Here is a 26,157-nt window from a genome sequence, read left to right as displayed (position 1 = left end):
AATGATAAGCAAATCAATGCCTCCAGAAGATGTGACAATTATAAATGAATGAGCCCATAATAACAGAGCCGCAAAACACATTAAGCAACAACTAATAGAACGGAAAGGAGAAATGGACAGCTCAACGATAATAGAAATATCAGTACTCCACTCTCAATAACTGAGAGAACAGCTAGACAAGAAATTAGCAGAGACACAGAGGACTCGAGCGACACTTTCGCCAACTTGACCCGGCATTTACAGAACATTCCACCCAGCAGAATACACATTCTTGCAAACGCACGTGGCACATTCTCCAGGACAGACGTACGCTAGGCTGCAAGACAAATCTCAGTAAATTTAAAATAAATGAATCACGGAAAGTGTATCTCCAACTGCAAGGGAAATATGTTAGAAATCAACAAAAGAAACAAATCTGGAGAAATCCCCAAATATCTGGAAAGTAAACAACAGAGTTTTCAACAACCCAGGAGTCAAAGAAATTACAAAGGAACGTAGAAAATGTCTTTAATTAAATGAAAATAAAAACAGAACATACCAAAATTTATGAAATGTCGTTAAAGCAGGGCTTGCATTGAAATTTATGGCTTTTGATCCTCACTGGAAAAGGAAAAAAATCTCAAAAACCCAAGTTCCCACCTTAAGAAACTAGGAAAAAAAGAGGACACTAAACCCAAAGCAAGCAGAATAAAGGGAAAAGAACAGATCAGGTAGGGAGGGAAAAGAAAAAAAAACAGAGAAAAGCAACAAAACCAAAATCCGGCTATTTGAAAAGATCAACAAAACTGACAAACTTTTAGCTAGCTTGACCAAGAAAAGAAAGAGAGAAAACTCAAATTACCAATATCAGTTATTAAAGAAGAAACGTGACTACCAATGCCACAGAAATTAAAGGGAGTTAGGGAAATATTTATGACCAACTTTATGCCAACAAATTAGACAATTTAGATGAAGTGGACAAATTTCTAGAAACACACAAGTTACCAAAAGTGATTCAAGAAGAAACAGAAAATCTGAATAGACCTATAACCCTTTTTTTAGCTGAATGATTAATTTAAAACATTCTCCCAAAGAAAAGCCCAGGCTCAGATGGTTTCAGTGGTAAATTCTGTCAAATATTTCAAGAAATAATATTGAACCTTGACAAGCTCTTTCAGAAAAAAAGAGGAGAAAAACTTCCCACTTGTTCTATCAGACCAGCATTCTCCCTGATACCAAAACCCGAAGAAGACACCATAAGAAAATAACAGACCAATACACCTCATGAACATAGGTGTAAAAATCCTTCACAAAATATTAGCAAACCAAATCCAGCCACATATAAAAAGGATTACACAGGTGGAACTTATCTCAGGAATGCAAGGCTAGGTTAGCATCTGAAAATAACTAAAGTTTGCTACCATATGAATAGATAAAAGGACAAAAGCCACACGGTCGTCTCAATAAATGTGGAAAAAGCATTTAACCAAATCCAACACCTCTTCATGATAAAAATGCCCAACAAACCAGGAACACAAGAGAACCGACAGAGACCACGTATGAAAACCACAGCTAACATCACACCTAACGTGAAAGACTGAACGTGTTTCCTGTAAGACCAGGAACAAAGCACCTCTCCCACTCAGCATCATTCTGGAGGTGCTGTAGTCTGTGTGACAAGGCAAGAAAAAGAAATAAAAAGCATCCAGTCTGAAAAGGAAGACGTAAAACTCTCCTATTTGCAGATGGCATGACCCTGTTGGTAGAAAACCCTAAGGAGTCCATGAAAGTCTACTGGAAAGCTAGCTAAAAATTAAATTTAGCCAGATCGAAGGACGAAAGATCAATATGCAAAGCTCCATTTTACTCCTATGTGCTAGCCAAAAACAACCTGAAAACGAAACTATGAAAACAATTCCATTCACGACAGCATCACAAAATACTTAGGAATAAATGTAACAAAAGAAATCCCATTAGCAACACTTGCACACTGAAAACGACCGAAAATTGCTAAGAGGAAAAGAAAGATGAAAATTCACGGAGAGACATTCCATGTTCATGGATTGGAAGATTTAATGTTCCCAAACTGATGTATAAATTAAACACAAGCCCACCAAAATCCCAGTGGGCATTTTTTTTAAAAAAAAGAAATTGACAAGCTGATGCTAAAATTTACATGGAAACACAGAGGTCTCAGAATAGCCAAAGCATTTCAAGAAGAAAAACAAATGTGGAGGCACTTACGTCACCTGCTTTCAAAACTTATCACAAAGCCAGAGTAATGGAGACTGTGTGGTACTGGCATAAGAACGGACACACACATTAGTGCAAGAGAACTGAGAGCCCAGAAATAAACTCTTATGTTTATGGGCCCAAGAAAACAACGCAGAAAAGAGAGTCTTTTCAAAAAATGGTGCTGGAGCAAATCGATATCATTATAATAAAAAATGAACTCAGACCCTTACACGTCGTACACAAACATCAACTTAAAATGCACAATAGGCCCAAATGCAAGAGCCAAAACTATCCACCTTCTAGAAGAAAACACAGAGGAAAATCTCTGTGACTTTGGATCAGGCAAAGAATTCTTAAACACCCAAAACACAACCCATAAAAGAAGAAAATGGATAAACTCAACTTCATGATAAATAAAAACTTTTGTGCTCTAAAAGACACAGTTAGGAAATGAAAGATGAGCTATAGACGGGGATAAGATCTTTGCAAATCACATTTCTGACAAAGGACTTATGCCCAGAATGTAGAAAGAACTCTCGCAATAATTTGGAATCATTTTGAAACTCAAAATAAGACAAACTCATTAAAATGGGCAAAAGATTTGAATAGACGTGTTTATCAAAGAAGAAATATGAATGTCTGATGAATACACGAAGAAGTGTTCGACTTCACTGGTTATTAGGAAAGTGCAAATTAAAACCACAGCGAGAAACCGCTGCACGCCCACTTCACTGTCTACAGTAAAAAGAGGCCAACATTACCAAGTGTTGCCAGATTGTGGAGGAACTGGAGCCCACATGGGTCGCTGGTGGGGATGCAAAATGGCACAGCCTCTTCAGAAAACTGTCTGGCAGTTTGTTAAAAATTTAAACATTGACTCACGATACAACCCAGCAATTCCACTCCACGGCCTCTAGCGAAGAGACCCGAAAACACACGTCCACACACGGATTTCCACTGCATCGCAGCAATATTCATAATAGCCCCAAACTGGAAACCACCCAAATGCCCATAATTGGCATATGGATAAACAAAATTTGGTGGAGCGAAAATGGAGTACTATACAGCGATAAAAATAGGCAAGGAGTGACCTACACCATAAGATGAATCAACTTTCAAAACACTGTGCCAAGTGAAAGAAGCCAGACACAAAAGACCCCATATTGTGTGATCCCGTTGACATGAAATGTCCAGAAAAAGGTGACTACAGAGATCAGCGCCGGGAGTGAGGTGGGACTGACTGCCGATGGGCGTGAGGTTCGGGAACCTTCTGGAGCGACGGGAATGTTCTAAAAACCAGCTGGTGGCCCTTCTAAAAAGTTCTAAAAATTGTTCTAAAAACGGCTGTGAAACTCTGTAAATGTACGAAAAGCAGTGAACGGCATTCACAATGGGTGTGCAAATGTGCAACGTGTACACACACTTACGACATCGTGGTAAGTAAATTAGACCTCCATGAAGCTGTTAACAAAGAAAGGACAGGCGTGCCAGCGCATTCCGCACACGCTCCCGCCCCCGCCCCGGGGGTCTGCACCTGACGCTGCCCCACGGACGGCCCGAGTCTCGTTCCACCGGCCACAGCTGCCTTCAGGATCGCCCACCAGCCCCCAGGCCATCAGCCTCTCTGCTATCCTGTCACGCCCAGGATTTCACTCAAAAACAGGAGGACCCCCTGCTATGCCTTTGGGGTACCTTCCTCCCAGAACCTAACTGCACAGCTGGCTCACTCCTTGGCAACGCCGGGGGCCGCCTTGCCCACGCACGATGAGCAGAAGCGAAGCCACAGACCTGGGGGAGGTGCCCTGCTGGCGTCCCTGGCCTGTCTTCACCTGCGGCAAACCGGCCGGATCACGACCAGTGGGCCGCAGGTCCCGTACCTGGACGCAGGGACAGGGTCAGATGCGAGGATGCTAGAGGGAGGACAGAGCGGTCTCCGGGACAGCCTGCGGACCGGGTCCCAGGGGTAACAGCGCCCCCCCGACCCTTGTGCACCCGGCCTTGGCTCCCCCAGGGTCCAGGGCAAACAGAAGCCCCTCCCATCCCCAGCGGTCCACGCGGGAACCTGTCAGTCACACAGCATCACAGGGGTCCTCAGTGTCCCAACCTGTAAAATGGGCAGCATGACCCAGCCTGCTTTAGCCACTGGACACGTCTGGTGCAGCCTGGACCCCACAAGCCCTCCCCTGGGGGCAGGCCCTGGTTCCTCGGTAGTCCCAGTCGAGGGACCAGAGCTGGCTCCAGGCTGTGGATAGCTGGTTCCTCATTTCCCCTCCCCCACCGAGGTTCCTGCTCCCATCATCTGTAAGATGCGCAGGGGGCTGCCAGGGGTGGGGCGCCCGAGGGGGTGTCGGAGACAGGCAACTCGGGGCAATGGCACTCGGGAGCCAGCTCCTCATCTGTGAAATGGGTACACGGCCCTTCCTCCCGGCTGTATGAGGCCCACATGGTGGGGCCTGAGACGGAGGACGCAGGACAGGGCAGTGTGGGCCATCCAAGCCCAAGTGGGTGCAAGGTCGTATGGTTTCAGGAGTCCTCCCGAGATGAAGGTCGTGGCAGGCGGGCTGGCGAGGAGCCCAGGGTCCCGCTGGCAGAGGGGCTGTGCTCCAGGAGGCCGGGGCCGCCTTCCCACACGAGACGAGGAAGCCAGAGAGCTGGGGCTGAGTGCCCAGGGGTCAGAGCCCTGTGCCTCCAGGCCTCAGTTTCCCCTTTTGGAAGGAGGATGCTGGAGCAGCCGGAAAGCTCTGATTTTGAAGCCCGGCCCAGTCTCCTCTTCTCTACAAGTACGACGTCTCCGTCTCCCGTCCCCAGGAAACGGGCATTTTCTCCCTGAATTTAGAATTCCCGGACATTTTTCCCCAGGAGAAAGGTGAGAGATGGAAGAGATTCTGGCCTGAAAGGACCTAAATTTGGATGCCACCACGTCCGGGCTGTGCGACTCTGGGGAGAGGCCAGAGTCACCGAGGAGCCGGGCCCCCCCACAGTCCGCCACCTTCTGCAAAGGGCAACACCAGAGGACGCCTGGGGCCCCTCAGTGGGACACTCGGCCCTCATGATGTGGCCCCTGACTTCTGGCTCCAGTCTCCGCCAGGGCAGCAGCAGCTCCAACATCCAGACTCATGGCTCCCTCCACGGACCGTGTGCCCCTTCCACGCAGCCAGGCCCTCTGCCTGCACACCTTGCACCTGTCCACCCGAGAGACCCTGCACGGCCAGGACAGGGAGTAGAACCCACCCCATCCTCCTCCCCACAGTCAGCTGCCCCTCCCCTCCGCTTTCCCACGCTCCCCAAGGAGCCCACGGGGCCCAGCGTGACCCTTGGCCCCAAACTGTGCAGCGCCTGGCCGACAAAAGGGAACCCACGATGGAGCAAGGCCCCCACCGCAGCTGGAAGGGAGACTGAGGTGGGGCTCTGGGGGGAGGGGTGTGTCCCCCCAACACACATGGCCCCCTGGAGCCCTCCTTTCAACCCCACCAGAAGGAAACAGCCTCACGGCTGCCATGTGTGTCAGTGCACACAGGGACACACCCGGACACGACCGTCTGCTGGAGCCCTTGTGCGGATTGCTACTGAGGGGATGTGTCAGAACACAGGTACCGTGTTCAGCTACACACGTGTGCATGCCAGACCACACCGTCACGGACGAGGGCACACACTGACAAAAACACGCCAGGGCACGGGCTGACGTGTGGAGACGCACTGCGGGGATGTGTGACCTTAGAGTGGCTGCACACACCTGTGCCCAGGCGAATGCCAGTCGGCACGTCTAAACACGCACCCTAATGGTCAGAGTGTGCAGCACGCGTGCACATGCGTGACGTGTGCTGTGTGTGCATGTCAGAGGTCTCGTGTGCATCCCGGAGTGGGGCTGTCTGCACAAGCCCTTGTGGTCATACACGCTTGTGTGGGCACTTGTGCCCGTCAGAGTGAGGGTGTGACAGCCACACGTCTTGGCGTTTCGTATGCAGCTGCCCCAGGCGGGACGTCCTGCTTCAGCCCCCGACTCGGGTGGACAAGGCCGGGCGGCAGCAGTGGATTTCTGACGAGCTGTTTTTCTAAAAAGCCGTCTCCGCGCCTCACATCCTTCAGATCCAGTGTGCTCTCGCTCTGGGGACACCATAATGAGGAAACCAAAACAAGCCCGGATGTCTGTCAGACGGAAAACATCCCCGAGGCCCGAGTCTCGGCCCGGCCCTGGCCTCTCTCCCCGCACCCCCGCCCTCCTGCCCCGGACACGGGAGCTGGCCAGCTCCAGACCCGTGGGCAGGGGCAGCCCAAGGGGCGGGGGGCCCCAGGCCACCAGGAGCCCCCCGGGAGCTCTCTGTGCCCCCTTCGTTTTAGCACCTCAGCCACTCTACCGAATTTGCAAAAAACAGCAGACAAATTCGTTTTGCAGAATCTAAACCCTCAGACCGAGGAATCTGAGGCCGGAACACACCTTCGCTGGACATTGAAACTCGGGGGACCTACCGCCTGCTCTGGGGTCTGAGCAGGAGGAAGGGGGCAGAGGCCCTAGGAGGGCGAGCACGTGCACACACGTGTGAACACAGGCACACACACACACGTGCACACACAGTGCACACTCCTACACACACAATCACCTGCAAACTAAGATGAGACAAGTGCAAAAGGAAGCGCCCATGCCGGCTGTCTGAGGATGCCGCCCCGAGCCCCACTTCCCCCCTCAGGGTTCCTGCCCGGTCAACCCCGTGGTTTCATGCCCACCTTTTTGGGAGGCAGTCTCCTCTCCCCCAGAACGACATGCCTGAAACGCTACTGAACGTCAGAGAGAAGCAGGATTTGCTGTAACCACCTCACTCTCTACAGGATCCCATCCCTCATCTCATACGGGATTTAAGTGGGAAAGTGGATTCTGCCTTACGGAACGTCCTTCTCTACAGGAACTCAGCTCCGATCTTTTAAGCCACGTCAGACCAGACATCGCACGCACTGTCTCTCCAAACCAGCGTCGCCGGCTCTGGGCACGCTGCGTCCGTCTCTCCCGGGCATCATTAGAGACTCCTCACTGAGTGTCACTCCCACTTGCACCCCTAAGAATCCTTGCCTCTCCTCCAGCCAGAGAGGCTTTGTAAACGCATAAGCCAGCCTCATCCCTTAGCTGCTCAAACTCCCAAAAAGCTTCCCAAGACAAAGAGAACGAGATCCAACTCTTCCCCAGAACTGGGCACTGCGACCTCTCCCACCGACCTCCTGCCCCTGGGGGTCAGCCACATGGGCCTTGCCCCTCCTCCAAGATGCCAAGCTTGTGGCTACCTCAGGGCCTTTGCACTTGCTGTTCCTCTCCCCCCAGCACCCTCTTTTTCTGTCTCTTAACACAGCAGGGTGCAGAGGAACACGAAGTCCAAGCCTGTGCCACCTGAGAAAGCTGAGGCTTCTGGGCTGAGTGATGCCCCCATGGGACAAAGCCAAAAGACCCTTACGTGGGCAAGGTGGAGGCCCTGGTGCAGACAAGGAAGCACATCCCAAGGTCCTGGGCCCCTCGGCTTCCAGGGCGGCTGTGGAGGCTGGGGCGGTGGAGAGGCCTCAGGGAGGAGCAGAGTCGGGTGCCAATGCTGTAGGCACGTCCAGGGCGCTGGTGGCCCGATGTCACCCCAGCCACTCCTCTGGGCTCTGCCTGCCAGCACAGGAGCGCTTCCTCACTGTGCGCTCTGCACAGCCCTCTCCCCACAGCGCCCACTGCGTGCGCGAAGGGTCCGCAGAGCCCCCTCGCCAGACACGGTCGTCGTCCCCGCCGTGGGGCGGCACGCGGCTGCCTGTGTGCGCGTGTCTGTGTTTATCAAACTAAAGGGAGCTAATGACTAAGAGATGCCGGAGTTTGATCCTGCTGAAAATAAAACCGGGATCTGTCGGTAAACACGAGGGAGCCTCGGGCTGTCAGTCATCTCCCAGGGCTCCCACCCCGCGGGAGGCGGGACTCGGCAGGACCCCATCGCTTCCCAAGGTGGGGGCCACGAGGCCAGGCTCCTTGCACACTGCATGCCCGGGGGACGGACGCCCGGCCTTCATGCCAGCCACGTCTCCAGTGCTGGTGGCGGCTCTGAACCCGCCCGGCTTCGTAATGCTTCTTACCCATCGGTCCCTTACAGAAGTAGCCGTCAGAGGGGCAGACAGCACAGACATGCGCTTGGGGGCGTCCAAAGTGGGTCTGGAGGGGGCAGGCTGGGAGGGTGGTCCTCAGAGCCCAGGCCAGCCCACCGTGCACCCCCTCGCCTCCAGGCTGGAGACCTGTGGCAAGGCCTCCATGGCCCCATCTGTAAGGCATGGGGGGTCCTGAAAAGCCCCCCTGCTCTCTCCATGGTGGGGAGGGAGGTGTGGTGCAGGGGACGGAGCGTGGGAGCAGGGCTGAGCCTGGATGCTCCTGCCAGCTCTGACGCTGGCTTGCTGCCACCGTCCTATGGGGCCCTGAGTCTCCCCACCTGCTAAACGCACGGATTGAATCTGTGACTCTATCAAGGACAACGGAACCCGTAGGGATAGCCGGGAGGGGAGCTGGGCTGCTGGACGCTCCCCCAGGCTGTGCCCCCCACCCCACCCCCATCCTCACCCCTTCCCACAGATGCCCAGAGTGTGGTCTCTCCCTCCACTCCAGTCTTGCTTTGGGGGATGCTGAGCCCCATAGCTGCCGGAGTCCATCCGGGGAGTCAGCTGAGGGAGGCGCCTCGAACAGAAACCGCAGGCCACTAGGCGGGGTCCACGCCCAGCCCACCCCAGCTGCCTCTCAGGGCCCCTCTCCCCAGCCCTGCTCAATGCTCCCCAAAAGGTCCCGCACTACTGCTCTCGCTGATCCCAGCCTGGATGCCTGCCCCGTTCTCCAGGGTCATTCAAATGTGGCCCACCCTTGAAGGGCCAGCCAGACCCCTCCTCTGGGAGCCCCCACGCTTGGAGCAGAGCAGCCCCCAAGGAGGAACTTGGGGACAGTTCACAGGGGAGGGAACCCTGAGGGCAGGGAGAGACTGGCCATAAACCCTGAGCAATTAAGGCTCATTGTCAAGGCAGGAAGGGAGGCGTCCCCAGTGGGTGTCTCCCACGGGGCAGAGCCCCAGCAGTACTGGCTGGATGGGCAGTGGGGGGTGTCCCCGCCCTTGAGAGGCCCGGGTACAGGCGTGGCCCAGTGCTCAGATGCTGGGCCAGCCTCCAGTACTCAGTTCCCCCACTGCTCCTCCTCATCCCGGGGGGGCCCGGAGCAGGGAGCCAAGGGGGCAGCCTGTCCTTGCCTCTCCTAAGAAGGCCCTCAGGCCCTCCTGGGCACCCGCAGCCCTCAGCCTCTGTTCTCCCTTCGTCTCCAAGCCCAAGGCCAGCCTGGTCCTGGCTCCCAGGAGGATTCCAACTGAGGCTCCATGACTCTCTAGTCGTGTGACCTTGGGCGATGCTGGACCCTTCTGGAAGAGGAGGCCGATGGGCTGACCTCCCCTGGAAAGGACCATGCATACATATTTGTGTGTTCCTGTTTGCCGTCTGTCTCCCCACCCCGCACACAAGCTCCACCCATGCCAGGGCCTCGTGACGGTCTTGTCCCCAGGCTCCAGGCAGAGTTTGGAGCCCTCGGTAAGTCTAATGAATAAACCTGCAGGAATTCTTCAAGCTCGAATGGCCAGGAGTCTCTGTTCCTGTTCCCAGGTGGCCGCTCGGTCCCAGGGTGGTCTCTCCAGCCCCTCCAGTCCCCAGGAGAGTTTGGCAAAGCCACGTCTCAGCTGACTACACTCGGGCAGGGCGGGTGGAAGGTGACGGACAGGCAGGCCCAGAGAGAGGAGGTGAGTGCCCACGGCTGCCACCCCACTTCCTGCTCCCCTCCAGGGCTGCTGGCCAGCACAGGGGGCACAGGAAGTGGGGGTCCCCAGAAGCCGAGGCTGTGCCTGTCCTGCTCACGTGACCAGACACAAACCAGCACAGCAGGGGCACAGGGCCCCTTCCACCCACTTCTCTGCCTCCCTCACTGTGCAACCTGGGACCATACACTGCCCCACTCTGGACCTCAGCCTCCCTATCTGCACAGTGGGCGCTGGCATGGATCATACCACAGTCCCTTCCACGTCAGGGCTCCCCTCCCCTGCGTGGGCTCCACCATCAGCCACCCCAACAGAGACCCAGTCGAGGCCAGTGGACACCCGAGCTTCTGCTGGAAGAAATGGGAATCCATGACAGGAGACCAAACGGCAAGGACCACGTGAGGGGCATGGGGGTGCTGGAGAGATGACAAATGTATCCAGTGTCCGCGGGAACACAGCACCTGCTCCAGGTTCACGCCCGGAAATTTACGGCCCGTCTCCCAGCCCTGGAGATCTATCTGCCGCCTGTCATTCACTGGCAGTTTCCATCCTGCACCTTCCCTCCAGATGTATTTCACGCCACCCACCCGGGCTCCGACAGGGTCTGCCTGTTTGTTTCCTGCAGAGATAGATGAACACCCAAGTCCACACACCTCTGCTCATAAATTTCTCCCGCTGCCACAGCATCCTCAGAAACAGGGTCCTCTGCTAATGGGAACTGGGCCCCTAAGTGGGTAGGGACTGCTGTGGGGGGTAGGGGGGCTCTGACCCAGGGGATTGGAGGAGGGGGGTTTCCTGAGTGTTTAGAAAACCCCATTCAAATTTAGAGCTGGTGCATGTGTGCTTGTGTGCATGTGTGTGTGTGTTAGAGACACACACAGATGGAGAACTCCAGCAGACGCTCCCATTTCACTCCATCATTCAAGTCACTGTCATAATTTTGGCCCCACTAATTTTTCTCTCTTGGAATAGGTGACGCTGACAAGGAGACACTTCGGGTCGGAAGATTCCCAAATCCCAGGGTCCAAAAGAGAGGCCGCGGGGGTCCATGCTCCGGCCTGAGGCTCTCCTGGGGACCCCGGCCACTTGTTTCCTTAGGGGGGTGGGGACAGAGGTGGGGGACAGCAGCCTCTCCCCAGCCCAGGTGTGGGGCTCCCAGTTCCAAAGGCAATTGAAAGAACTGCTGAGCTCTCCAGAGCCTTCATGGGGGGCGATGGGGAGGGGACGTTGTTCTTCCTCCCTTCCTGTGGCCCCAGGTGCAGATGCCTACCACGTCACCTCCCCCCCCCGCACCCCCCCCCCCAGATTTCCAGGCATCACGATAGGGTGCTGGCTTTTCTCAGAGGCAGGACCTGCTGCTCTGGGGCCTGCTGTATCATCCTGAAGGCCACACAGGCTGCAGACCTGCTGCCACGGCCAGGGGGCTGCTCAGCAGCCTGAGGGAGAGGGGCCAGCTGCTGGGGGTAGGGTGCAGCTCCCATCTCTCTGACCCAGGGACCTGGGGGTCTTCTGTCCACCAGGGGCTGTTCAGCCCTCCCTCGCCACGTGAGCAGGAAAAGGAGGGACCCAAGTGATGGGCTCCTGGCCGGCTCCGACCCCGTAAATCCAGAGTGAAGGGGGGCATCACCCTCTGATACCCTGGCCACCTGAGGTTTGTCCCTCTCTCGCCAGGTGTGTCTCCTTTTCTGACGCAATGGGAGGCAAACCTGGGACGGGGTTTGTGCCTGTGTCCCCCCACTGCCTGTTCAATTAAAAGGCGAAAGCTGCAAGGACCCAGGGCAGAGGAGGCCAGGGGGCCGGCAAGGTGGGAAGAGGAGAGTATGTGCAGCTTTGAAGCACCACGAGCCCATCTGCTCATCTCCTCTCGGCACCGGGCAGAGGCTGGGGCCTCTCTGGAAACCCCCTGGGAGAGACAGGGTGGGGAGGATCTCCCTTCATACCTCCCCTCCCTCAGCACCCCTTGAAAGCTCCTGTCACTGAGGCTCCTAGGGTCTCAGATCGTGGGGTGCTTTCTGCACAGCCCCCAGACCAACACAGCCGGGAGAGGCAAACACAGCTGCACCCAAGCAAGGGCTCCACGATGCACCTGCCGGAGATAAGACACTCACACCTGAGCCTCTGCTGCGAGGTGCAAGCCTGGCGGGTCCCCCGAGCCTGGGGAGAGGCCTCCAGGGGCCCTGCCGACCCTGAGTGTCACTGCCCCGTCCCTTCCAGGAAATACACGTTATCATTATACCCCCACTTTACAGATGTGGAAAGTGAGGCTCAGAGAGGTTACCTGCCCCAAGGTCACACCGCTGATGCCTGGAAGAGTCTGATTTCGATGCCAGAGGCTGTCGCTCTGTGTTGGAGGAGAAAACGCCTGCAGGGGGCCCCCACCCAGACCAGCCAGCGAGTGACCTGCGGATTTTAAAGGATGGAAGGGGGACCCCTGCCTTAGAGGCAAGGTGGGACAAGGAGCACCTCCCCCCCAACCACCCCCCCCCCAAAGAGATGACGATGAGAACGGGTCCAGGGTGGGGGGAGGGGTGGAGAACATCCACCAAGTTCACAGCAAACCCCACGCCAGCGGTTTGGCTCCCTGGCCGTGACCGCGGAATGCGGCCCCTCCCCCGAGTGTGGCTGGACCGAGCAGGGAGGCGCGCAGCGTCGGGAGGATGGGCAGATAAGGCAGGGGCGGTGATGCCGGGCACGGATGGGGTCAGGGACCAGGGCCGAGGCTTCCAGAAGGGCAGGGGCCGCAGAGGGTCGCCCGCAGGGAGCAGCTGCTCTGGGCTGGGTGCGGGGTGCGTAGGGAGGCGTGCGGACGGCGAAGGGGGCCGACGAGGGGAGACAGGTGCTGGGGAAGGGGTGGGTCCCAGCGAAGGAGCGGCTGTGCGAGGTGCAGCAGCGACCCGGGGGCGGCAGCGGGACCCCGACCGGGCCCCCGGCTCTGCCGGGCTGAGCCAGGCGCCCGCTCCGCCGTCGCCAAGTTCCTGCAACTTTGCCCGCTGCGCTCGGAGGGCGCGCCGGGCCCGGGGCGCACCAGGGGCCGGGGGCGCACAGCGAGCGGGCGCGGGGCGCGAGGTGCGGGGTCCGGCCGCGCCGCCCGAGAGTGGCCCGAGTCCCGCGCCCCTTGCCTCGGCCCCTCCGGCCGCGCTCGGACTCGGGCTCCGCGGGCGCCGCGCTTACCTTTCCGGGGCTGCGCCCGCCGCCGCCGCCGCCGCCGTCCTCCCGGCTCTAACTTCGCTCCGGGGATTGAAATTCCGCCCCAGCTTCGCCCATCGATCCGCGCGCCGCCCCGCCCCTCGCCTCGCGGGCAGGGGGGCCCTTGCGCGCGCGCCCCCCCCTCCCCCGCTCGCTCCCTCCCACCCCGTCTTCCTCCCCGCCCGGGTCCGGCGCCGAGTCCTCGCCTTGCCTGTTCCCCCCTCCCTCCCTCCCTCCCGAACCCCCTCCGCTCGCCCGGCCTCCGCGCCGCCTCGCTCCTTCCCTCCGCGGCCGCCGAGCGCAGGGGGAGGGGCGGGGAGGGGGAGGTACTCGAAAGCGCAGGAGGGTTTCCTCGCGGCCCCTCCCCTGCCCTGCCCTGCCGCCCACATCCAAGCGGGGGCGGGGGAGCGCGCGGATGCCGTCGCCCGGATGAGCCACCGCGACCCCCAGCACATTAGGCAGCGCCCGGGGCTGGCGTTCTCAGGACGCGGGTCGGCCGTCGGTCCCGCCCACAAGGGAGAAGACAGGGACCTAGGGACGGAGAACGTGTGGGGGCGGGGGGAAGGGAGCAGGTAGGGTAGGCCCCCCCACTACGCAGCCCCGGCCCCCCTTCCTTCCCTCACTCACCCCAACCTCTGAGAGGACCCCGGGGGGCTCTCGCGCACTCTTTCTGCTTACTTTGACCCTCACCACCTGCGTGTGCGGAAGCCCCCTTTCCGCAGGTTACAGGAGAGGAAACTGAGTCAAGAGAGGCCCAGAGGCTTGCTCCACGCCTGTCCGAAGCAGACCCCGAAGGGCAGCCTTCACCCCCAGGACGGATGCTCCTAACCCCTCCGGTCTCCCCGCTCCGGCCGGGCAGGCCCCCCCGCAGTGCCCTCAGCCCACCCAGTGGGCGGCCCGGCCGGCGCCTCAGGGCCCGCTCGTGTCCCTGCGCAGCCCGGCCGTCCCCGCCGGCGCCCGGGCCCCCTCCCCGCTTCCTGTCCCCCTCCCGCCTACGATTCCCGGCCTCAGTACCCCCGGCACGCTCTCCGCTCCCCGCCAGCAGCTGGGCAATTCACCGAGCATACAAAAGAGTTGACTCAATTCAAAGGCAGCAAATCAAGATAAATCCTATAGTGTGTGGGGACCGGGGAGGGAGTGGGAATGAACGCCCACAGCACAAGCGAGTCCTAGAGGGACGGCAAGCCCCCACCCTGCCCCCCAGCACCACCTGGGCAGGGAGGTTGGCCAGGAAGGGGGGAGTGGGCTGGGAGCTACCCTACCCCTGCCAGCCAGGATTTAGGAATTTCGGGCTTCCTCATGGTTCCCTCTTGCCTGCCAGTGGGGCTCCTTTGAGAGTGGGTGCCGAGCCTTAAAGGGGTGCCAGGACAAAAGCCAGTGTGTCTCCATGGTAACACACAAGTACTGGGGGGCAGTGTGTCCTGGAAACACTTCACAGGGTCAAGGGTGAGGCACAGCGAGGACGGCACTGGGGCATTTGAGCTGTAGCCACTCTCTCTGAGCCTCCCCTCACGGACCCCCGTCCCAGCAGGCCACAGGCCAAGGGCAGGCCCTTGTTCATCAGCAGATGGACACTGCGGCTTCAGCTGTGCCTGGCCTGGGCACGCCGACAGAGCAGGGCATGAGCGGGCCCCCCTCTCCTCTCTGCTGTCCAAGAGGCCTCTCCGGATGGTTCGGACTGGGGAGAGACTGGTCCTCCCCTAGGGCCCACCCTGGTCACTCTTGGAAGGTCCGAGAAGGGAGAAGCAACCTTCCAGCTCTGGCCTCACCAGCCCTGTGCGGGAAATGCACAGGAGGGAAGGGAGTCGAGGCCCGGAGCAGCCTTCCCCAGGCAAACCCCTGACTTCCCTTTAGGGCTGGTTCCCCAGGCGCTTGATGGCCCAGCAGCTCCCTGCTCTGGAAGGATCCGCGTGGCATTTATATGGGCGTCTCCGGGGTGCCAGGACGGTGCTAGGTGCCTAGCTAGAGATGCATCACGACCTCCTCGCTGCCCCCTTGGTGCAAAGGCTATGAGCCCATTTCTGCAGCATGCAAGCCGAGGCCAGAGGCACTGCCCGACCGCCCTCCCACCAGGCAAGTATGTGGCCCCCCAGAGTCAGTGCTCCAGGAGCTCAGAGGTCAACTGGAGGAGCGGGTTAGAGGTCCCTGCGGGAGGGTCCCCACAACCGGAGAGGATCCCTGAGCGGGCGGCAGAGAGCGAAGCGCACAGCTGGGGGCGCAGAGAATTGGAGGCGGGGCCAGCCATTGGGGTCCTCGCCTCTGCGCCCCCTACCCCGAGCCCAGGCTGCGCCGTCAGGCTGCGACCTCGTCCCCTGAGTCTCCGCTGGGTCGCCCCTCCCCCGTGGCCGCGCCGGTTGGCGGCCTGCGTGGAAGTCATTAATTCTGTTACAGAGACGCCGGCGCCACCGCCGCGAGGACATCTGTCAGGGACCCGATACTGCGCACCACGCCCCCTACCCCACCCCCAGACCCAGAGCTGGGTGAAAAGATGCGACCGCTCACTTATCAAGGCTCTGAGACCGCCGGAGCGCGGCACGCAGCGCTGGAGGGCGCTGGGGTCCCGGAGTTAACGGAGGGGGCGGGGCCGACGGCCAGCTCTGGGGGACAAAGACCCCCCCCCAAGCTGTTTGGGGGCTGGGCTCTGCAGACTGGAAGACGGGAAGAAGCAGCCCCTATTCCCCCGTTCCCGAAATCCTCAAATCCACTCAAGCCTGGGGTGGGGTGGGGGAGCAAATAGAATCCTAGGCATTCGGGGTGCGTGGAGGCGACGCTGGAAGGGGGGCCATCAGGACATTGCCCCCTCCCTTCACATGCAGCTGTAGCTACACCCTAAAACCCTCTCAGAAGCTTCGCAGGTCCCCTCTTCTCTCTAAAGCCCCCTAGGCTGTCTGTTGCGACCACCCCACTCCCCACGGCCCCTCAGATGGGGTGGCGACCGGCCCCCAGGGACGGGCGAATGGGAGCGCATCGGTGTGTCGGTTCAGAGGAAGCGACGCTGATGGGACGAAATTCCTGCTTATCCCTGGCAGTCTGGCCCCAGGGACCCCACACCCATCCAGCGGAGGAGGACTTGGTTGGGGACTGTGCTCAAATCGCGCCAGTCTGGCCGGGGCAGCTGACTGACGGGGCGGCCACAGGCCACACCGTGCAGTTTGGGAAGAGAAAAAGTTGGGGGGGGCGACACCCAGAGACCAGAGAGGAAAGAGTGGGAGCACAGCAGGGGGGTGTGGAGGGAAAAGCGACAGGATGGGGACCACGAGAACTGGGGAGGGGGCTGAGTCTGGGCCCGGGGTCGCCCCAGCCTGCAGCCAAGCCTGGCTTCCCGGCTTCCCGGGCCGGGAGAGATCGGGTCACAAGCGTCTATTAATAGCCGCGAGCCGGGTCCTTCCCGGGAGCTCAGCAGCGGCGGGCAGAGCCAGGCGACCGAACTGGAGGAATGGGGGGTCCTGGAACACCTCCTCCAAAGGCTCGGGCTGCGCGGGGCGGAGTGCTGCTCCCCAACGCCGGCTGGGCGAAGGCGAGGCACCCAGAGTCCACTCCTTGTCCGCCCTCCACTACAGGATGGGGTTCCAGCTTGAGGGGGGCAGTCTCCGGGCCAACTTGGGGCGCCGCGGCTCCCACCGCGCACTCGCAGGCAAGACCACCCCCTCGCTCCCTGCCCAGCCCGCCCTTCGCTCTCACAGCGCTCAGCAAAGTTTCGGGGTCCCCGCGGCGCCTCCTAGCCCGAGGGGTCCGGAGTCCTGGCCCATCGGGCCGCGGCGTCGGAGAGGGAAGTTTGTCCGGCCGGGGCTCGGCGACCGCTAACTTCGGGTGCGCCCGCCTCGGAACCCGGGTGAGCCGGGGGGACGCCCAGGAACCGCGGACCCAACGCGCCGCAACCAAAGCTCCACCGGCGGGGGAACTCGGCCCCGGCGCGGACGCTCCGGGCAGGACGCAGGGGTTGGGGCGGCCGGGGCTCAGGGAACCGCTGGGGACCCCGCGCCCGCCCCCACTGCCTCCGGGGAGAGCATCTTCCCCGCCTCCCCCAGGGGCGGGCCCCGCTGGCCCCGCAGCTGCCGCAGAGGAGACCCCCGCCCCCGCAGCCCCCGCGCAGCCCCCTCTCCCACAAGCCCCTTCCTACCTGGGCCGGGTGCGGGCCCGGGGCTGGAGGCACGGTCTCGGGCGAGCGGAGCGCGCGCGCCCAGGTCCCCGGAGCGCGGCGGCGGCGGCGGCGGCTTCCCCTCCTTCCTCCTCCTCTTCCTCCTCCGGCTCGCTGGCTCCAGACAGATCTCCTCCCCCTCGCGCCCTGCCCGCCCCTCCCGGAGCCCGCCGGGCTGGGCTCGGCCTGCGACGGGGAGCGGAGCGGAGCCGGCGGGAGCCGGGCTGCGGCGCTCACTGCGTCAAGCACGGGGCGAGCGCGGGGCGGCGGCGGGGACCGCGCGCTCCGAGCCCGGGGCCAGCCGGGCAGGCGGGGAAGCGGCGGCGGCGCCGGCGACGCCGAGGGGCCGGGCGGCTCGGGCTCCGGCTCGGGCGCGGGCGCGGTGGTGGCGGCCGTGGAAGCGCCGAGGTTGTAGCACATTCTTTCTGAGCGTGATCGAAGGCTTCATGCAGGAGCCGGAGCGGGGAGGGCAGGAGGAGGGGCGGGGGACGCGGGCGGGGGCGGCCGGAGGGGCGGGCGGGCGGCGGGGTCGCTCCCGCAAGTCGGTGGACTGGGGGTGTCCGGAGGGCGACGCGGGAGGGGAAGTTGGAGCGTGCGTGGGGGCGGCGTGGGGAGCCCAGAGGCCGCCTCGCCCCCTCCTCCGGCCCGCCCCGCGCGCCCCTGCCCCCGCCGAGGCCACTATGTGGAGCAGCAGCCCCCAAAGGTCTAGGAGCTGGCCCACTTGGTGGCGATGGGGGTGGGCCCCCGGGCCGGGGAGGTGCACACACCCCCGGGAACCCCGTGAAAGTTGACCCGAAGTCAGACCTCGCGTGGGCGCGCGTCCGCCGGTGCAAACGCACCGCTGGCAGGGGCGCGCGTTCCGGGGGCTGCGGAGGGCCTGGCATGTGCGGAGGTGGGGGTGAGAGGGTGGTCGGGCCCTCAGGGACTTGCCCCGCCCCCACATCGCTGACTCCCCACTGCCCTCTCATTGCTCTCCCCTTTCCCCGAGGGGAGGGGACGTGGGATCAGCCGGGCCCCTTCCGATTCCGGGAAGGTTTGGTTTATCCGATTTCCCTCCCGCCGATCCTCCTCCCCCTCTCTCGCCTCCCGAACCCCCGGGGGTCCGAAATCGCTCGGTCCGGCTCTAAACTGGGTTCTAAACCCGCAGCCCCCTTGTCGCCCCGAACCGGCGCCCAGCGGCCACGCGGCCTCCCGGGGCGGCGCCCACCGCCCGCCGCCCCTGCCGGCCTGCGGCTGAGCGGAGGGTGAAAATCCCAAACCAGGCTCAAGAGCGCCCCCACCGGGCACGGCCTGCGCGCCGCTTCCGAGCCGCGGGGTCGAGGCTGCGGGGCGGGGACCCGGCGGACGCCGGGCGCGACCCTCCAGACACCGCCCCCGCCCCGCGGTCCTGCCCCGCCCGCCAAGGGAGGCGGAGGCGGCGGGGCCGGTGTGCGCGCCCTGGAGCGCGCGCGGCAAAGGGGTGGGGGCTCCTGGGGGGTGAGGGGGGTGCCTTGGGGGAGCCCCTCCGGGAGGAGGCCCCGGAACAGGCGTGGAGAGGCGCGTGAGGCCACGAGCAGCGGAGCCAAAGGCTGTCCCGATCGCTGGTGGGCGCGGGGCCTGGGGTCGGGGTCGGGTCCAGCGGCCTCTCCGCAACCCATAAACTCCACCCAGCCTGCGGCCTCGGCCGCCTGCCCTCCGCGCGCTTCCCACCCTGCCCTGTGCCTCCACCAGACTCAAGGTCTCTGCAGGAGAGCGGGGAGCCGAGACCCCAAAGGGGGGCCAGTGGCGGGGAGGAGAGGTCACCACCTTTCCCCTGGACTCCTGGACCTGGAGGATGACGGATGATGGTCAAGGGCTGTCCGTGGGCTGTCCGGTTCTTGACTTGGGGAGCAGGGGCGCTCAGACCTCCTGGGAAGGCGGGGGGCAGAGGCTGGGCTTGGGGTCTCTGTTGCCCAGGGCCTTCGTGGGGTTGCACAGCCTTCTGTAGCCCAGGCGAGGCTGCAGCCCCCTTTCCCGCTTCCTCTCTCCTTGAAAGTCCGTGACCCGGTTCCCGGGAGGGCCACTCCTGAGGGAGGGGGCTCTCCTGCCCCACAGCCCGGCCTTTCCTGCCTTTCACACCCTAATTCTCTCGCCAGCTCCTGGAGACGTTGAAATACAGCCTTGTTTTCTCCCAGAGGGCAGAGCCGGGCTGTTGCCCCCCCAAAAGGTGGGGCATGGGAGACCCCAGGGCAGATCTGAGGGGGGAGGTCAATGGAGGGGCATCTTCCTCTGGGTTGAATAAAGCCACAGCCGCCGCCCCCCCCTCCCCCCACCTTCTCTCTCTGACAGACACTCATATGGTCCTGAAACCCCCACGCAGCCTCTGGTGTAGACACACACATGACACCCACACATTGCAGGTCTACACACGGGGCCCTCATCTCACCCCACATCCCATTCCCCCACGTGGTGGTGTCTGTACAGAGAAGACAGGACCACCCCAATCTTCCCCCCACCCGCACGGAAGCCCAGTTTAAGTGGGAGCTGGTGTAGCCAGGCATCATGCCTCCTGCTCCACACACCCCGAGTTCACACCTAACCCTCATGAACACACACGTGCACACCCGTGTGGAATTACAAAACGCACCTCCGGCTGTCAAGCATGTGCGTGCTGCTTGCATCGATTGGCTTAGTCCTCACGGCCACCCTAGCCGAGAGTACTATTAACACCTGCCAGTTCACAGGGACACCAGGACTCCAACTGCGCAGAAACTGGGGCAGCAAGATTCTTGTTTTTATTCAAACCAACCAACCACCACGTCAGGACCCATCCCAGCGCTCTTTGGGGAGAGGCAAGCTGGGCCCTGAGGGTCCTTGAGGCCTGGGGCTATGGGGCTGCCACCTTCCCAAGATGTTAGGGGCCCCCCTCTGTGGCTGTGCCCCCGGACACCCTGGCATTCTTTGGCCAAGAACTTGCCACGTCCCATCTTCCGCCAGACGGTGAGCTCAGGGGAGCAGGGCAGCCTGACTCACCCTTGAGTCCTAGTGCCGCACTCCGGAGCAGCACAGAGGAGGGACATGTCTCTGCACCACTGAGGTTGGCTCCTCTCTCCTCTAAGGATGGCCTGGTTGGGAGTAACTGACCCAGGAAGGTCAGTCACCTGAGGCTGTGCCTGGAAGGAGTGAGGGACACAGTGGCTGGGATTAAGGTGGAGGAGAAGAACCCTCCCCTCACCCATCCTGAGGAATGGTACCCAGAGAAAAATAGTAGCTGTGCCCAGAACTTCACAGCAACAGCAAAAAATCACCCATAAACTCCAAAAGCCGTAACAGAAAAGAATCAGTAAAAGAAACAATATGTCCAACTTACATCCCACACAAAGAGCCAATGTCCTCATATGTAAAGAGCACTTACAAATCAATAAGAAAAATACCAAGGAAGGGGGGAAAATGGGCAGAGGGTTATGAACAGAAAAAGAAATTAAAAAGAACACTTAAACATACAAAAAGTGCCTGGTCTCACACTTAATAACAGAAATGCAAATCAAAACTACTCTGAGAGATGATTTTTCATCCATCAGGTGGGCAAAGAGTGAAAAGTTTAATGACGCACCCTGTTGCAATAGTGTCGGGGCGCAGACACTCTTGGAACCTCTGCAACAATGTCAAAATTCCCAATCCACATACCCTCTGGCCCAGCACTTCCTTCCAGGAATCCGTCCTCCAGACACTGCTCGCAAATGTGAAAAATGATGTATTACTGTGTACAAGGTTATTCTCCGAAGCACTGTTTGTAACAGCAGCACATTGGAACCGTCCGGAGTGTCCGTGGATGATGGAGCACTTAGATGCATCCTGGCTCATCCACACAGATCGCGTGCAGCCGGGCAAGCACGGGCTGATTTAGCGCATCTCTGAGGTATGGTCTATAGGGGAAAAAACAACGGGCAGAACGGGGTTGGTTTGTTTTTTTACATTTGTGTGCAAAAAGGTAAAACAAAATCACATATTATTTGCTTGTACGGGCACAGGCGGAACTGTGGGAGAAGACCCAGGACTCGAAGCAGCGGTGCCTGCCGTAGGAAATGGATGGCTGGGAGGCAAGGAGAGAGGGCATCGAAGAGGTCTACGTAAAAATGACTTTAGAGGCCGGCCCGGTGGCGCAGCGGTTAAGTTTGCATGATCCGCTTTGGTGGCCCGGGGTTCACCAGTTCAGATCCTGGGTGCGGACATGGCACCGCTTGGCAAGCCATGCTGTGGTAGGCATCCCATGTATACAGTAGAGGAAGATGGGCACGGATGTTAGCTCAGGGCCAGTCTTCCTCAGCAAAAAGGAGGAGGATTGGCAGCAGATGTTAGCTCAGGGCTAATCTTCCTCAAAAAAAAAAAAAAATGTGTCTAATGCTTTATTTATTGACAGATAGTGAAATTCACCATTCTCAAGGGTACAGTTCTATGAGTTAGCAAAGGTATCCATCCGTGTCATCACCACCCCAATCCAGAGAGTGACATTTCCATCACCCCAGAAAATGAGACTTGCTTGTTACTGTGTCCCCATGTCTCCCATTTGAATTGCGTACAGTGTACATGTTTCCTTTTGTAATAAATTTAAATACGAAAGTTAAAATGAAAGATTGTTTCGTATCTGTCATCTCACCTGGTCCCCCGAGAACCCAGGAGGCCAATCTCTCCAGCACATTTTAAGGGTGATGAGTGATGAGACTGAACCAAATGGGGTGACAGAGACCTGACTAATGAGACCCCAGAGGGGCAGAGCAGGATTGGAAGCCAAGGCTATCTTTTTTTTTTTAAAAAAAAAAAAGCACTTTATTGAGGTATAATTGGTATAATTTACATACCATACAATTCACCCTTTTAAAGTGTACAATTCAGTGGCTCTTAGTATCTTCGCAGAGCTGTGCAACCTCCACCACAGTCTAATTTTAGAACCTTTGTTCACCCCAAAAGGAAACCCGGGTGCCCATTCACAGTCACTCCCGTTCCCTGCCCCCACCCCCAGCTCTACGCCACCACCAACCTGCCTTCCGTCTCTATGGATTTGACTGTTCCAGATATTTCTATCAATGGTGGCCTTTGGTGACTGGCTTATTCTACTCAGCATGTCTTTTTGAGATGCATCTACATTGTAGCGTGGGTCACTATTTCATTCCTTTTAATTGCCTAATACTATTCCATCGTATGGACGTACCGCATGTTATCCTCCATGCCTCAGATGCTGGCCACTTGCAGTGTTTCCACTTTGGGTATTAGAAATAGCGCTGCCGTGCACATTCCCGGACAGGTTTTTGTGTGAATGCATGTTTTCCTTTCTCTCTGGCGGATACGGAGGAACGGAATGGTTGCATCATATGGTAACTCTGTCTAACATTTTGAAGAACTCGCAAAGTGTTTGCCGAAGTGGCTGCAACATTTTACCTTCCCACCAGTAGCGTCTGAGTTTCAATATCTTCGCATCCTCGGGCTCGCACGTTTTTGTTATTCCTTGCCTTTTCCATTATAGCCATCCTGGGGGGTGGGAAGTGGGATCTCACTGCAGCTTTGGTTGGTGTTTCCCGGGTGGCTAATGACGCTGAGCGTTTTTTTCACACGCGTCTTGGCTGTTTGTATGACTTCTTAGGAGAAACGTCTATTCAGATTCTTTGCCCGTTTTTAAATCCGGTTATTTATCTTTTTATTTTTGAGTTGTAAGAGTTCTTTACATAGTCTAGACACGAGTCCCTAATTAGATATGTAATTTGCAAATATTTTCTCCCTTTCTCGGGATTGTTTTTGCTCTTTCTTGTTGGAAGTGTCGGCAGCACAGAAGTTTTTAATTGTGACGAAGTCCAATTTTTTCTTTTGTTGCTCGTGCTTTTGGTGCCATATCGAAGGAGACTTTGCCTGAGGTGAGGATTGACTCCTGTGTTTTCTTTTAAGACTTTTATAGTTTGAGCTCTTATAATTAGGTCTTTGAGCCCTCGAGTAAATTTTGTGTCTGGTGTGAGGTAGGGGTCCAATTTCATTTTGCATGTGGATGTCCAGTTGTCTCAGCGTCATTTGCCGAAAACACTGTTCTTTCTGCATTGAATATCTTGAAACCCTGGTTGAAAATAAAGCAACCGTAAATACAGGGTTCGCTTCTGCACCCTCGGTTCCACCCCACTGATGTATGGTCTATCCTTCTCCCAGACGCCCTGTCTTGATTACTACAGGAAGTTTTGACAGCAGGATGTATGAGTCCTCTGACTTTGTTCTTTTTCAAGATCGTTTTGGCTCCTGAGGGTCCTTGCTGTTGGACCCAAGGCAAACCCCAGCCTGTCCCTCCGCTCCCCGAGTGGCTGCCGCGCACGCGGCAGCCCAGAGAACTCGCAGGTGGAGGCGTGCTGCCAACAAAGGGCTCTCTTTTCAAGCACCTACTGTGTGCCAGTGCCTGAGGTGCCTTCCTTCTCTCATGTCACCATCCTCCCTTTACAATGGGGACACTGAGGCACCAGGACGCTGAGAAACCAGCCCAAGGTCACACAGCCGGAGAACTGCTGCCACCGTCCAGCAGTCTGTCTACAGAGCCCGGACTCTTTGCTTTTCGCATTTAATTTTGAAATTTTTCAGACATACAGAAAAGTTGAAATAATTTAATTAAAAAAACCCCAAATACCCACCTGGACTCCGCAGTTGACGTTTGGGGACGCTCGCTCCACCCCGTCTCCCTGCAGCCCTCTCTCTCTTTACATCGCTTCCCGAGTGAGTTGCAGACACTGCCCTTCCCCCCAAACAGGCAGCGTTCACAGCATGAACCAGAGTTCGACATTGTTATGGAGTTTTAAATTCTTTTGAGTAAATTTTATGCACAATGAAATGAGATACATCTTGGGGGCGTCCACCTCTCTGCTCCCAAACCCTATCGAGATACAGAACAGCCGCCCCGAGATGTTCCCACACACCCTGCTCCCAGAGGACCCCCTGGTTCCCACTTTTTCCGCCATAGGCAGGTTCGGTCTGTTCTAGAATTTGTGAACGCGGGATCGTCGAGTGTGCCCTCTCCACATCTGCTTCCTTCCACACAGCACGGTGTTTCTGAGCTTCCTGCACATTGCTGCGTGTGTCCACTTGTCACTCTGTCTTTCTGAGGGTCCTCCGTTGTATGGGGCATCTGCTCAGGCCCCTCACCTACAGGATGAGGACAGCCTGCTCCCGTCCTCCTGGGCGTGGGCACGTGGGGCCCCTGCTCTGCACCGCCCACCATATCCTTTCTCCGCCTGGGGAAGGCAGAGATCTGTTCAGCCTGTGGACACCCACATCACTCCCCCAAGTGGCCTCAGCGCTGGCCTCTGCACCTGCTCCACAGGTGACCCCACAAACGTGGCTTTACCTCTGTTCGCACCCACCTCCCCACCTGCCCCCAGGGCTGTCTTTTCAGCTGCATGATGATGGGAGGAAACTGGGGCGATGCTGCCTCTTGGAAGCCGGAGGTTGCAGAAATGCCACCTTGTTGGCCTCTTGTGTCTGAGATGAGCCACGTGATGCAATGTTAGGTGGAGAAAGCAACAGATTATAATTCGCATAGCAAGTGTAATCCCAGTTTTGTAAAGAAAAACGGATATGTGCGTAGAAGAAAGAACTGGCAGAATGAAGGCTGCTTTTCGTTCTCTCTCTGTCTTATTTTTCTGAATTGTCCACACTTTCTATTCGGTATGTGGATGACCACGGGCGGGCATGTCATGGCACATCGAGGCCCCCAGGAGAGAACGGCTGAGCGCTGGGGGTCTTCCATGGGCACCCTGCCCCCAAGACCCCCAGCCGTCAGGTCTGTGTCCCTGACAGACCCCTGGGGCCCTGCACAGGGCCATCATCAATGACCAAGCAGCGTTTGCAGACTGGATGAAGGCAGGAGGGACAGACGGCCAGCCAGACAGGGCCTCACACCTGTGTTGGGCCCAGGGTGTCTCCATGTTCCGGAGCCGAGGGGCCTCCTTTCCCGGGGCTGCAGAGGTGGGGTGGGCCGGGTGGGGCTGGGAAAGCCGCCCCCTCACTGTCCCAAAGGGGCTCGTCCCCTCGGGTTTTGAAGGCTGGGTTGCTGGCCTGCGTGTTAAAGGCCAGGGACCCAGAGCCCCAGGCACCCTTCACATGGGCACCTGTGTTCATCCTACTAAATGGATGGGACTAAAACCAGTCTTAATCAGGAAACAACAAAAATGACATTTTGCAAGCTTTTAAGTGGACCAGGAAGTATTTTATTTCTTGAAAATAATTTCAACCACCAGGATTTCCTCCTTGGAGGGAAAGATCAAGGATGTCGGGGGTGGTGAGCGAATGGTAGAGGGCTTTCTGTCTTGTGGCCCTGTGGGGGTCCCCTGGTCCTTCCAGAGTCTCGGAGATGGGGGCAGCTATCAGAGGCCACAGGCAGATGTGGCCTGGAACTCGTGCACACCCCTCCTGCCGTCACGGTGAAAGAGGCCACAGCATGTCCTTTCTCTGACTTCTCACGTGAGCCCCTCGGGGTCTGGACTGGTCTGATCATTGTTGTCACCTTTGCGCATAGTGGGTGCTCACAGGAGGCGTGTGCTACCCGTGGGTGTGAGCGCCCCTGTCCGCGTGCACCTGATTTCACCCCGCCGTCATCGTTAGCGCCCACACGCAGAGCCTGGGCCGAGGGATGAAGGAAGTGCCACCCTTCTCTGCGCTCCAGGCGCACGGGCCCCACGGAGCGGCAGACAGGCCGGGGATGCTGGCATGACCTCGCCAGGAGCTCATGGCCCTCAGAGTGTGTCCCCAACAAACCCACATCTGTCCCTGTAGCAGTGTCCCCGGGCTGCCGAGACAAAGTGCCACAAACAGGGGGCTCAAAGCAACAGAAACTTGCATCTCCCAGCTCTGGAT

At 58.6% G+C, this 26,157-nt stretch overlaps 1 protein-coding gene and 1 long non-coding RNA gene across 3 annotated transcripts in view; one reads left to right on the top strand and one right to left on the bottom strand.

Annotated features, from left to right (window-relative positions):
- The window catches only part of ELFN1 (extracellular leucine rich repeat and fibronectin type III domain containing 1), a 69,097-nt gene extending 51,592 nt beyond the window's left edge, over positions 1 to 17,505 (bottom strand). Inside the window, exon 1 of one of the 2 annotated variants that reach the window (XM_023655115.2) lies at positions 17,305 to 17,505. The gene's annotated coding sequence lies outside the window, so the exon portion shown is untranslated. Of the gene's footprint in view, positions 1 to 13,169; positions 13,287 to 17,304 lie in introns of those variants that run through there. The other variant, XM_023655117.2, reaches the window with a different exon arrangement.
- A 1,931-nt stretch (positions 17,506 to 19,436) lies between these two features.
- Positions 19,437 to 21,903, top strand: LOC138916964 (uncharacterized). Its single transcript, XR_011424234.1, has 3 exons — positions 19,437 to 19,507; positions 21,052 to 21,199; positions 21,312 to 21,903. It is a non-coding gene; the product is annotated as an uncharacterized lncRNA (long non-coding RNA).
- The last annotated feature ends 4,254 nt before the right edge of the window (positions 21,904 to 26,157 follow it).

The sequence above is a fragment of the Equus caballus genome, chromosome 13 (assembly GCF_041296265.1).
Source record: "Equus caballus isolate H_3958 breed thoroughbred chromosome 13, TB-T2T, whole genome shotgun sequence".
NCBI classification, from domain to species: Eukaryota; Metazoa; Chordata; class Mammalia; order Perissodactyla; family Equidae; genus Equus; species Equus caballus.
The sequence above is the reverse complement of the archived record's forward strand: the minus strand, read 5'-3'. Positions and strand labels throughout refer to the sequence as shown.